General features: G+C 35.4%; 1 protein-coding gene across 5 annotated transcripts in view; it reads right to left on the bottom strand.

Moving 5' to 3' along the window:
- The window catches only part of LOC150109305 (irregular chiasm C-roughest protein-like), a 641,937-nt gene that overhangs the window by 78,167 nt on the left and 549,777 nt on the right, over positions 1-13,993 (bottom strand). The window lies entirely within an intron of this gene.

Genomic DNA, 13,993 nt, shown 5'->3' with positions numbered 1-13,993 from the left:
ATCTGCTATCAGATGTTGAGGTAAGAGAGAAAGAGATAACAGATAAAATATGTAAAACTACTACATATATAAAAATATTATTATGTGACACCTCCAAGGAGTTCAAAGACTCATTGAGAAAGGACACCTACTCTACAACTCTCCGTCTCCACCACACAATCCACCAACTACAGCAGACTGCATCATCTACACCAATGCCATCTACCGCCCACCACCACTACCACTAGTATTTTCACAGACAATCACAAACAGCCATGTCCACAGTGGGATTTGAACGTGCAGCGTTTTGGATAGAGAGCGGATATAGTAACCACTCTGCCAACCAGGCCGAGAATTAAGTATTATTTACATTTTTAAAATCTTAAAATCAGAAATATTTACTGTTTTATTATTTCATTTTGAATTTAATCAATGTAACACTTTTTGAGACAAATAAAAAAAAAAAAAAAAAAAAAAAGAATGACATTAGATATTAAAATTATTAGGGAAAAACTCTAGTAGAAGTTTAGTAGAATATGTGCATTCACTTTTTATATAAGTGGAGATTAATCTATTTTTTTTAGATATTAAAAGTAAGCCTGAAGTGCATGAAAATGTTCTGTTTGGTCTCTAGAGTAGGATTTCTGGACTAGGTAAAAATACATAAAAATACAAACAAAATTATAAAAATTAATAAAAATAGAATTTAAAAAATTCATAGTCCACCCACAGTACTAATGTACCATATACTTACATTTCGTGAATGGGGACCACATAAAAAAAAATATATATATATATATATATATATATATATATATATATATATATATATATATATATATATATATATATATAGGTTAAGTTTAATATTACTAGTTTATTTAGGTATAATTTTTCTATCTGTTTGGTGAAAAAAAAAAAAAAAAAGCTCATAATGTTAACAGTTCTAAAGCATTTGTTGTTAACAGATAAAATAGTATTTAATATAAATCAGTCAAATAATTAAAAAATGGATGGCAAGAACTCAAGGGTTTGGAAGTAAATTAAATTCAGTACTTAGCATATAAATATTATGGATGTCAACAAGGCAGTGGAGGCTGTAAAATTTTTGCTACATATTTTAAGGGAATGTGCTTAAAGAACTGACAATGTCACTGACTTGGCTAGTTAATGAAATTCTTGCAAATGAAAAAGTCCAGAGCGGAAGAATGAGATAATTCCATTGCAGAGAAGATGGAAAGATAGATGAATGAGGGATGACAATTTAACACTGCTATGTTAAATTACACTTGGCTAAATTTAGGGTTTTGAACTTTGAGATCTGTTAGTGAGATTATACCAGAGAATATTATTATTATTATTATCATTACATGACACCTCTTGGGAGTCCAAAGACTCATCGAGGGAGAGCACCTATTCTACAACTCTGTCTCCCATTCAATCCACCAACTACAATGAACTGCAACTACACCACCACTACTACTAGTATTTTCACAGACAATCACAAACATTCATGCCCATGGCAGTATTCAAACCCACAGCCTTTTGGCTGGAGAGCAGATAAGCTGACCACTCGGCCAACCAGGCCAGCAGTAGAGGTATGGGATCTTGAGTTGACGGCAGATAGAAATTTGAGGTTCATGGGACACATTGCAAAAGGTGATGAAGACAACCCAGAGAATTGTTGAATATTCAGGATACTGACATGCAGAAATAATCTAGACCAGTGTTTCTCAAAGTGTGATCAGCAGCCCATGAGAGAATTTCATTAGCCCTTTTTTTTTTTTTTAAAAAATCTTAGGTTGTAAATTTTCAGATAAGTTTAGAATATGATATATTAAAAATCCTATTAATTAAAAGAAGTTTGTTTACATAATTTGTTTAATTTCAATATAATAATATGCATAATATTTTGCCACGTGCTGTATATCACAACAAGCAAGCATACAGTGGTACACAAAATCAGCTAGCCACTGTGTTACCATGGTGCACCGAGAAATGCACCAAGACATCCTATCCTAATTCTTCTACAACATAATTTTCCACTAAAAATATTAAGGTTGTGTATGTCATGCCAATTACTCCACAATTTTGCATTTAGGGAAACATATGAAGGCCGACATCGACTTATAAGTAAAAGGTGGGGGTTAGTTAACTGCTGAGTTATATGTATGCTTTGTTCAAGTGGACTGGCTGCAGCCAGAGTTTGAGAAACACTGATCTATAGACTACTGTACTCCAATCTGTGCTGGGATAAAGAAACTTTAGAGAGGGTTTACATGGATTACTGGCTATGAAGAGAGACCGACGATATGACTGAGACATTTAAGCTGTTGAGAGAAATTACGACTGAAAACTGGGGAGATTTTTCAAAGCGTAGAAAAGGGAAGATGTGGAAGGGGTGGTAAGTAAGAGAATGAGAAGTAGTTTTTGCATGGAAAGTTGTAGCCACATGGAATGTAATGCCTGAGAGAATAGTGAGAGTGCAGGCAGTGAATGATATGACTGAGTTTGTAATGTCTAAACCAAACCTTCTGATATGATTAATAACTCCATGAAGAGCTTATGATAATGATGATCATCATCATAATAATATTAATAATAGCTTATGTTAAAATATTTAATACTTAACCTACTTGCTATGAGATCAGCAATACAGATTTCTCTTTACAGAAACAAAATTCTAGCCAATACTCAAATGAAGAATGAAGCACGTCTTCCCTACATTCTAAATGTATATGCAAAATTGTAGCATATATTTTTGTCATTACATATATATATATATGTAATGACAATTACTGATGAACTTATCAAGATAACTGTATTATCATATCCTTAGTAATATCAGACAAAAAATGCTGCGATTTCCACTGACATTTCTTTAACATATGTTAAAGAAATGTCAAGCTGACAATGAAGTGAACTAGCCTCAACATCACATGACAAAAGTGAGGAAAGGTACACTTTGTCATTAAAACCTGCATTGCTTAAAGATGTTTATTTGCCATAACAAATAAATTGCCATTGTATCTTATTAGTATTCAGCATGATATAATTCTTTGCTTCTTGTTACTTGCTTCAGTAAATCCCTTTACACTAAATACAAATAATGCCAAAAAGCATCTTTAGCAGTGAAACATATAAAAATAGATATGGTAAAAAATGTATATCAGTTACTTATAGATAACTTTTCCCATAGTAGAATGTGAAATTCATAAAAAAGTACAAATCTTACAATGTCCAATTATTTCCTAACACTGTAACTATAATTAATATCAGAGCATTAAAAAAATGTCATATACAAGTTATGCACAGAGTAGAACTCTAAATATTCATGCAAAATACTCTGAATATGCAAGCTCTACAGTTCTAAATTCTACTTCACTGTGTAAGCAACAACCAACTACGTAAAGCTAAACAGCAGTGCAGACATAGTACATTTATTTTGAAATCTATCCAATCAAAACTTTGTAATAAAAAACTGGCATAACTTATCCTATATCTGTAATGGGATATCTAGTAGACATATTGCTTTAAAATAAAGAATTCTTTACCTTCAAGTTAGAGAATGCTGTTTTCTAGATAGTTCAATTCAACTTTTAATTTTTACAGAATGCTAAAGAAAATGCATGGATCATCATAGAAAATGCATTCATTTCATGTATTGCATCAGTCAAATCAATTATGAAATGAATTAACATCACTTATAAAGTTAATGTAAAACATACCAGTATTTTGTAAGCATATTTTGAAAAGAACTGTGCATGGTTTACATCTTTTTTCTAATAGTTTAAGAATGAATGCAATATGTCTGATATCAAACTATTTTGAAGGGGACATATCAATAACAGTATAAAGAAAAAGGTCTAAATAACATGAAAATGCACTATGTATAATCTCAGATTTTTCTAAAATATGTAAAACTTTCTCATATATTTTTAAAGCCAATTAAGATAAGAAAAAAGCCCTGTATATGGTGCATGGCAAGGCTATATGGTCTCCACATAGAACGCTTTACTATCTTAAAAGAATCGGGGCAATAATAAGATGTCTTGTTGTTCGATACAGCAGAAGTTAGTTTCAAGTACTGCTTTCCCTTCAGTGAGTCTTTCACTTCTATCACCTATAGATATTAGTGATTCTATATCTACACTGATGAAAGTCACTTATAATTTTCTAATATCTACAGATCATATGTAGATATTAGAAAATGATAACAAAGCTATTACCCTATTTATAAGGCTTTGACATGAATGCATCTAGATTACTCTGATAACATTTGGTGACCTGGCCTTTACTAGAGAGGAAAGTGCAGAGAATTATCAGATAGAAGCAAAACAAAATTTTTCAATGTAAGACAGGAGGAGATAAAGTTGTTGTGGCTTCAGCAAGTATAGGATGAATAGCTCTTTTGCTCAGAGAGTGCTAAACAAGAAATGGATTGCCAGAGATAGTTATGATGGCACTGTCAGCAAATGAGTTAAAGAAAAGATAATTTGCAGCAGTGCAAATAATAATATAGATGTAGGCCTCCTTGGAAATGCTCACATAATAAAAATACACTACTTAGAAGGAAATCAGTGACCCCCCCCACCCCTGCCAAGGTGCATTGTACCATGTGTTTGTAGCTGGTATAAATTGGAGAAATATTATGCTCCCAAGTTAGTGCAGCTGTGTCTGGATGAAATGGCGAGATGAGAAATGAGAGAATTCGAAAGAGACATTATGATAGGATATCATGTTGCCGGTCTATCTATTCGGCAAATTGTTGACAAATTGAGTCATCCCAGGTCAACAGTCAATGATACCATACTGAGTTGGAAGCACAGAATCAACAGTAAGTGCTACCCACAGTGGACAACTCACCATGCACACTGAATGTGACTATAGGGTGCTATAAAGGATAATATGTAAAAACTGCCATTCGTCTCTGACACATTACATGACATTCGACTGGAACACGAATCTGCACAAAAACATTCAGAACCAAGGCTCACAACATGGGTAGGACTGCAATATGCAAGCCCCATATTACCTGAACCAATATGCAGCATTATCTTCAGAGGTGCAAAGAGTGTGTACAGTGGGACATGGAAGCTTGGAAATCTGTGTTATGGAGCAATGAATCACCTTTGCTGAGCAGATGCCCGGTGATGTCTCTTACCAGAATGTGTAACCCCAACTATGGAATTTGGAGGCAGCAGTGTGATAGTATGGTCCTGTTTTTCCTGGTTTGGGCTCTGCTTGTGGTACCATGAACATTAAACTTCAAGCAGGATCTAAACATTCTGGAAAATACAATGCTTCCTACTTTGTGGCTTTTCTATGAAATTGATTACTGTCACTTTCAGCAAGACAATGCACCATGTCATACTGTTGTAACTGCATAGTTGGACATGAATGGCCACACTTTTGACTGACATCCACAGAGCCCTAATCTCAACCCTATTGAGCATTTCTGGGATTAACTGGAATATCGGGTAAGGTCAAGGGATGTCTTCCCCACAATAATCCATTACATGCCTACAGGAAGAGTGGTCCAAAAATCCCATTAATCACTATGATATGCTTGTGGAAAGTATGCCCCATACAATTGCTGCTGTTATTGCAGCAAAATGAGGTCCTACATTCTATTAAGGTGGGCACCATGGCTGTTTGTTCCTTATACTATGGTGTCTGTTGACCTTTTTCCAAACAGTATATGTTGTATCTTATAACTGTTATTCCAGATAACTGACTTTCATCAGTTATCTGGAAAAATAAATACTTCTTTAACTCTGTTTTGTTTATAATTCATGAAATTTTATATACCTGTATTGATTTCAATTAATCAAGATTCAGATATGCAATTACACACATTTTTCACATGTACTATATAGTGCTACTGGAGTAGTTTTTAATAGTTTCAAGCTTATTGCAATCGTGTCTAATACTCTGCATATTGATAATACAGAGATATTGAATAGTCTTCATATTCAATATTACTGTTGTATTTGTAAACTATGAACTGCTAATTAGGTATGCAAATGCAATAAACTATGGTAGACAGTAAATACCAAGAACTAAAACATATGTTTCCTTATACTGCCTATGATAAAAGCAGTATAGCCCTCTATATAATTTATGACTAATTTTAAAATTGCTGAAATTATGCACCCCCCCCCCCAATACAGACATTATAAATACAAATTCGATAATATTTCTACCAAATCTGCAATCCAGCAGATTATATATATAGCACAATGCATTAATACATACATTTGAAAAATGCTTGCATTAACCAAATATCTGCATAGAACATACTCTTAATGGAAGGGAATGTTAGGAATATAAATTTAGTCACAAACACCTGGGAGTTTATTTATTTATTTCATCTCAGCTTTGATCATAATCTGGCAATATTAAATTCCACTAATATGAGTTCTTTTATATTAATCCCTCACCAAATTATTGCTTATCCTAGTCATGATGTAGCTAAAATGGAAAAATCTCCTTTTCAGAAACTTGTCATTTTCCAATATTTAATTTTTAAACAAATGGATTGTACAACCATAAGATTGTTCTGTATGCATTATGCCTGACATGGAAACAGTTTTTTAGAGTTAGAGAAATACATATAACTCGAGAAAATGAGTTTCTCAAGTTTTTGAGGGACAACTACCTTAGGCAGCATATAGCAGAGGGCACACAATGATTGAGGGTCTTTTTTGAGGGATATTACCTGGTTGGTTGCTAGCCATGTGAGGATTTCTGTAAGGAAAGAGTATATGTGGAACTACAAGGCTGATGATTATGAGAAGCTCAGGAGATAGCTTGAGGAGTTAGGTGGAAAGGAGATCAATGAGGATTGGGTAATATTCCAGAACTATCTGGTAGAAGCAATGTCTAAATGTATTCCAAGGATCAGAAGGTTAAATAAAGTAGATGTGATATGGATGAATGAAGAGATTAAGCATGCAGTACAGAGAAAGACGGCATTATGGAAGTAACATAAGATGAGTGTTAATAATCAGTTCCATGAGAAGTACAAAGAATAGGCAAGGAAGGTGACTTGGTTGGTAAGGGTAGCAAAAGTACAGTATGAGCAGCAGTTAGCTAATGGCTTAAGGACATTTAATGAGAGTTCATAAAGGTCATTCATCCTTGTGAATGTGACATCATAAAGAGTTTGACAGCAGTGGATGATGAGGAGGAGAGATTTACTGTGAGTGGAGAAATGAGCAAACTTGATATTAATAAGGCTGTGGGATTTGATGATATATCACCATGTATTCTGAAGGAATGTGCAAGGATGGGGGGGGGGGGAGCTGGAAAGTTCTGATAAACAACGAGAACAAAAATGATATTAAAGCAACTGATATAACCACAAGAAAGAACATACAAGGTATATAAAAATATAAGAACATAAGTTACCTTCATAACTCTGCTACTAGTATGGTCTTTCTTGTGGTTATATCAGTTGCTTTATCATTTTTGTTCTAGGTTTCTAGCCCCCCCCCCTATATCTTGGCATATTTGTTTGATATGATTCTTGCGTTGGATCAAGTTCCAAATGAGTGGAAGGAAAGCTTGATTGTTCCACTTCATAAGATAAGCAACAGAACTCAAGCATCAAATTATAGGCCAATCTGTATGTCAGGTGTATTGGTAAAAGTGTTGGAAAGGCTGATGAGAACCAGGATCCTGAATCAGGTTGACAACATTGGTATTATCTTTGATGGACAGCATGGATTTGCTAAAGGAAGTCATGTTTTAGTAATCTACTTACTTATTACAATAAGGTAACAGCTGCTTTGGACAAGGAAGATGGATACACAGTAATATACTTAGATTTTGCATTGGACTGGAGATTAACTATCTGAGAGGTATCAACAAGTCGTGCATGAAGGAGCAACATCCTAGAGTGGTGCCTCAGGGTTCTTTTCTTTGGATAAGGAAGATGGATACACAGTAATATACTTAGATTTTGCATTGGACTGGAGATTAACTATCTGAGAGGTATCAACAAGTCACGCATGGAGGAGCAACATCCAAGAGTGGTGTGCCTCAGGGTTCTGTTTTAGAATCATTGTTGTTTAACCTGTATATTAATATTAGGGAAGACTTGAATTGGGAATATTCAGTAGTTTGCAGAAGATTCAAAGTTAGGATGAACTATGAGGAATAGAGCATATGTTGTGGCCTTACAAGAACACTTGAATAGGCTAAGTGAATGGACATGGGAGTGGGGATGCCAGTTCAATGTTGTTGTTATTATTATTGTTATTATTCAGGCCTCCATGGAGTCAAAAGACTCATCATGGGAGGTCTTCCAGGGATGGCCCCTTGTCATCACCCCTTCCCACTGTTCCACCAAGCAAAAGAACTCCCCAGTCAACTCTGTAACTACCTCTCAACAGTTTGAAAGTCTCAATCATATCACCTCTCCTTCTATCTACCAAATTCTACAGTCCACATTCCCTCAGCCGATCCTCATAACTAACATTGTACAGTCCTGAAACCATCTTTGTTATTCACCTCTCTACCCTTTCCATAGTTAATTTATCCCCTTCAAATCCTGGGGGATCAAATTTGAGAACAATAGTCTAAGTGTGGTCTGAACAGGGTCTTATACAATGGAACAATAACCCTTTTATCTCTGCAGGTTAGGGTCCTTCTCACTATTGCAGCAATCCTCTGGGTTACCTTCACCGTCTTTGCAATATGTTCCCTGAATTTCAGTTTTATATCAATCATTCACTCCCAGATCTCTTGTCTCCCCTACTTCATTCAGTACAGCTCCTCTAATCGAGTATGCAGCCTCCCATCAATGTATTCCAAACTTCAAGACTTTACATTTTGCTGCATTAAACCGAAATCCCCATTCATTTTCCCATCTGTCTAATTTATTCAAATCCTCTTACAGGGCTGCCACATCTGCACTATTACTAATAACCCTTTGCGAGCTTTGCATCATCTGAAAATAACTGAATATTCCTCTGCAATCCATTGACATAAAGGTTAAATAATACTGAGCCCTGTGGGACCCAACTTGTAATCTTCTGCCTCCTTGATATTGCCTCACCATACATAACTCTCTGTTACTTATCAGACAGCCAATCCTGAATCCAATTGACTAACCCAGCATCTAAACCCATGTGCTGCAACTTAAATATCAGCTTATCATGTAGGACCCTGTCAAATATCTTTGCAAATTCCAAAAAAATGGCAGTATATGCCTTTCCCTCATCAGCTGCTCTTGTCACTTTATTATAAAAGGCAATCATATTACTAAAGCAAGAGTGCCCCTTAACAAATCCATGTTGACTCTCACAGATAACATTAGCTTCATCTGCCCAACACTGTATATAGTGCCTTGGTAATTTCCACAGGATCTTAACAACTACTGATGAAACACAAACTGGCCTATAGTTAGACACATTCAGTCTGTTAAGCCCTTATGCAATGCACTATCTTAGCTTCCTTCCATTCCTTGGGTACCTTTCCCATAGCCAGACTTTCATTGAAAAGCCAGGTCAATGGAGCTGTCAGTTCTTTAGCATATTCTCTCAAAACCTGTGGTGAAATACCACCCAATCCCACAGCTTTACGGACATCCATGGTACTCAGTATTTGGAACACACTCTCCTCTTGCACCTCTAAACCTCGAACCTGCCCTATCCCTCCAGTATTAAAGCTTACTTCTCCAGGATGAAATACTGCAATAAAGCATTTATTGAACAACTCCACTATGTCCTCTGCATCAGTCACTCAATTCCCATTTTTATCCCACAATGTCATTTTTCCACAATCATTTCTCCTCCTACTGGCCACACAGCTAAAAAAGTACCTAGACTTTTCTTTGGATCTTAGTGTCAATCTCTTCTCATATTCCAGTTTCGCCTTCCATTCCATATTAGTCACTCTCCTGGCCTGAGTCTTACATTCCTCATGCATCTGCTCTCCAGCTCTCTCCTTATATCTCTTCCATAACCTCTTTTTCACCTGCAGTTCCTGTTTGATATTGTTTGTCATCCACTTTACACCAAATTGTGTCCTCTTCTTCACTCGTAGAATACAGCTTACTGTTGCTGCTAACAAATATTCCTTTACAATTTCCCAAGCACTAATGATATCCTGGCCTTCCAATTTTGCCCTCCATGGAACTGACCCAAGTTGATATCTAAGACTATTATAATCACCTGCCTTATAATTCCACATATGTTCCCTTTTCTTTGATACTCCTGCATGTCTAATCATCTTCCAAGTCAAAACCACATGGTCACTCTCTCTCTCTCCAACTTGGGGAGGGGGGGGGGGTCATCTCAGTTATTATCAGCTCTTCTGATGCTATAACCAAATCCAAAACTCTTGAACCTCTTGTTCCCTCTATTACATGTTGCCTAAGACATCTGTCCCTCAAGAATTCCAGAAATTCCATTCCTTTATTACTACATGCATTTTCCTCTTCCCAACTTATACTGCTGTAGGTTAAAATCTCCCATAATAATCATTCTTCTTGCACTTGCCAAGCTCAATTGCCTAAACATCTCCTGCTCCCCACCCTCTGTGCTCCTTGGCTTGTAGCAACATTCCACTAAATAACCTGTCTTGCCCACCTCTACCTCACACCATATGCTTTCAAAACCATTAGTGTCACTGCCTTCCAAAGCCTCTACTCTTAGAGGACATGATGTTCCAAAATGAAAGTTTAAAATCTGAAAAATGAAGATGGGATGTAGCATTTATTCTTGGTGTGGATATATTGTTGGAGGAAATAAGAGATCTTGGGGTAATGATGGATATGGATCTAAAATCCAGCATTCTGAGGAGAATGTTAGATTCTGTGTCATGGTTGTTGGATAAGAAGGATATCAACAGTGCATTGGAAATGTTTATAAAATACTTAAATGATGCAATTTTGGAATGTGTCCCTAGAGTTTAAAGAATAAATAGGACAGGAGTGAAATGAATGTGTAATCTTAAGCAAGGTTATGTGGAAGGAATATCGTGTGCATAAGGATGATGTCAGTTATGATAGTTATAAAGAGTAGGTCAGATGAGTTACAACTGTTGTACAAAAAGCTAACTCTGAGTATGAAGAAAAACTGGCTCTGCAAGCTAAAGACAGTCTAAAAGAATTCCATTGTTATGTTGCAAAGTAAAAGAAAGAATGAATATAAAAGAATAACTCTACTGAATGCAGATGGTATGTGAGTGATCAATGCAGAAGAGCTTATTCAACTAACTAGTGCCAATCTTGATAAAAGATTGTCACTAGTTAGTTGAATGTGCAACATTGAACTCACTGCTTCCTCTTCACTGGATGAATAAAAGAATTCCATTGTTATGTTGCAAAGTAAAAGAAAGAATGAATATAAAAGAATAACTCTACTGAATGCAGATGGTATGTGAGCGATCAATGCAGAAGAGCTTATTCAACTAACTAGTGCCAATCTTGATAAAAGATTGTCACTAGTTAGTTGAATGTGCAACATTGAGCTCACTGCTTCCTCTTCACTGGATGAATAAACTCAGGTGTATGAGAAGGAGGTACTAGAACTGTTGCACAAACTGAATAAGAATTCAGCAACAAGTAACTGATAAGATATCAGCATAGATGCTAAAAGAATGTTCAGCTGAATTGGCTACTTCTTTGACCAGGCTATATAATGTGAGTCTCAGAACAGGGAAGATTCCACAGGAGTGGAAAGAATGCATGATAATCCCATTGCACAAAGATGGTGCAAACACTGATGTATCCAATTATCAATTTATCAGGAGTGGTGCTGAAGATTTTGGAAAAGTTGGTTAGGGCTCACATACAGAAATTAGTTGACTATGAAACTATACTTAGCGATAAACAGCATAAGCTTACTAAGGGAAGGCATGTTGAGTAAGATAAAGGGAATGTATACGCCATGATACTTTTATATTTTGCTAAAGCTTTTGACAGAATACAGTATGAAAAACTGTTGCATAAATTGGAGAATATGGGATTGTATTATAAAATATTGCTATGGATAAGAGGATGGCTCACTGACAGATATCAAAAAAGTGATATATGAGGATGTGAATCTGCATGATTTAAGGTAACCAGTGGTGTACCACAAGGATCAGTTCTTGGTTCAATTTTTATTCAATCTATATTAATTACACTGGGAAAGATATGACAGGTGAAATACAGCTATTTGCTAGTGACACAAAGATAGGCAAGGTAATCAGGAATGTAGACGATATGCAGTACTTGACAGAGAAGATGATTTTAATAGGCTGGAATTGTGAGCATGAACTGACATCCATTTTCCCAATGTTAGTAAATGTCAAGTCATGTGCTTGGGTGTAATGAGATATCCAATGTCATATTATATTGGTGGGATTATGCTAGAAGAAACCGATTAGACTAGGAATCTTGAAGTTTTAGGAGTCGAAATTTGAAATATAACTCAGAGAATTATTGCAATGCTGAAACAAACCTAGACATGTAAAGATAAGGAAGTCATTTTGCCTCTTTACAAGACTTTGATAAGACCTCACTTGGACTATTGTGTGCAGGTCTGGTCTCCTGATTTGATCCGGTCTGGTCTCCATGATAATTCTGATTCAGTGGTGAGAGAGAGTGCCAAGGAGAGCATTAAAAATGATATTAGGATTGTAGAATACAGATTATGAAGATAGATTGAAAATTTGTAGACTGCAGACACTTGCAAACATGAGAAAGAGTGGTGATATGATTGAGACTTAAAAACTTCTGAAAAGATCATACAGGATATCAGCAAATGGAAATTTTCATTTTATGAGTTTTTGGGAGAGGACGAGAGATTGTCTCCTTGGAAGTTGAGAATGAATGCTAGTTTTTTTCTCTCATGGTGCACGATTAAAATGGAGTTATATTGGATGTAGTGAGTGCAAATAATGTGAATAAATTCAAGAACAAATGTAACAGCTGGTGCAGGGTAGTATGTGGCCTCCCTTGATGAGTCGTCCCAGACTCCCTGGAGGTCACTCTAAATAATAATAATAATAATAATTAATCTATAGTATATATTATTATAGAAAGAACTGGAGGAAGCTTTCGTCCAGCAGTGGAGAGAAAATGGCTGAAAAGAAGAAGATATATTATTAATTTTCTTAAGTAATACCATTATGGATAACCCAGTATAAGATTTTCTTGTTCCCAGTAATATCTTCTTCCATCTTATGTGTAAATTGAACCCAGCTTTTTTATCTTTTAATTATTTTATTCATTTATTTATTTTTGCATGGCATTTTTCTGATTATATACAATTATATCATCATTTGATCTAGTCTTTATGAGCTACCAAAAAATATTTTATTTTTGACTTAACTTCTTGCTTTACCTCAGTCTGTTTCAACATCCACACACATCTTTCTATCTGTTTTTCTCTTACCACATTTATTTTCCATGCGCACCATAAAAGTGGCTATAAGAAACCTATGATCTCCATCTAAGGCAACAGATGTTAAAACTTTGATGTCTGTAACTTCCCTTTTCCATTCTTTACCATGGATGAAATAATTTCTTATCAATTTTTGCTCACCATCCCAACTAAACCTTGTGATTCTGTGACTTGATTTTTTCTCAAACCAGCAATTTCTAAATTTAAGATAATTCCGGATGCAAAAATCTAATAATCTTTGTCCTGCCTCATTTCTTTGACAAAAAAGGGAATGTCCCCAATTTTTTTGATGTCTGTTCTATCTTCTCCAACATGTGCATTAAGATCCTCTAAGATAATTACAGTCTTATTTTGAATAATGAGACTGCAAATGCTCCTCAAATTATGTCACCTCCTCCCCCATATCTAAATCCTTGTGGCATACTTGGATAAGTGAGATTGAATTTCCATTATGTTCAACTACAAGCCTCAATATCGTATTACTAATTCCATCACACTTATTCAGGTAACTCATTCTTAAAAATGAAAATAAAATGAAACATCCTCTTAAATACCACTTATTATTTTTTTTTGTTTCCATTTTGTCTCACTCAAGCCCAAAATATCTAATTTCC

This window comes from Typopeltis vanoorti, chromosome 2, assembly GCF_054136105.1.
Source record: "Typopeltis vanoorti isolate ZY-2024b chromosome 2, IOZ_Tvanoo_1.0, whole genome shotgun sequence".
Taxonomy (NCBI): domain Eukaryota; kingdom Metazoa; phylum Arthropoda; class Arachnida; order Uropygi; family Thelyphonidae; genus Typopeltis; species Typopeltis vanoorti.
Note: the sequence above shows the minus strand (reverse complement) of the source record. Positions and strands in the feature narration are given on the sequence as shown.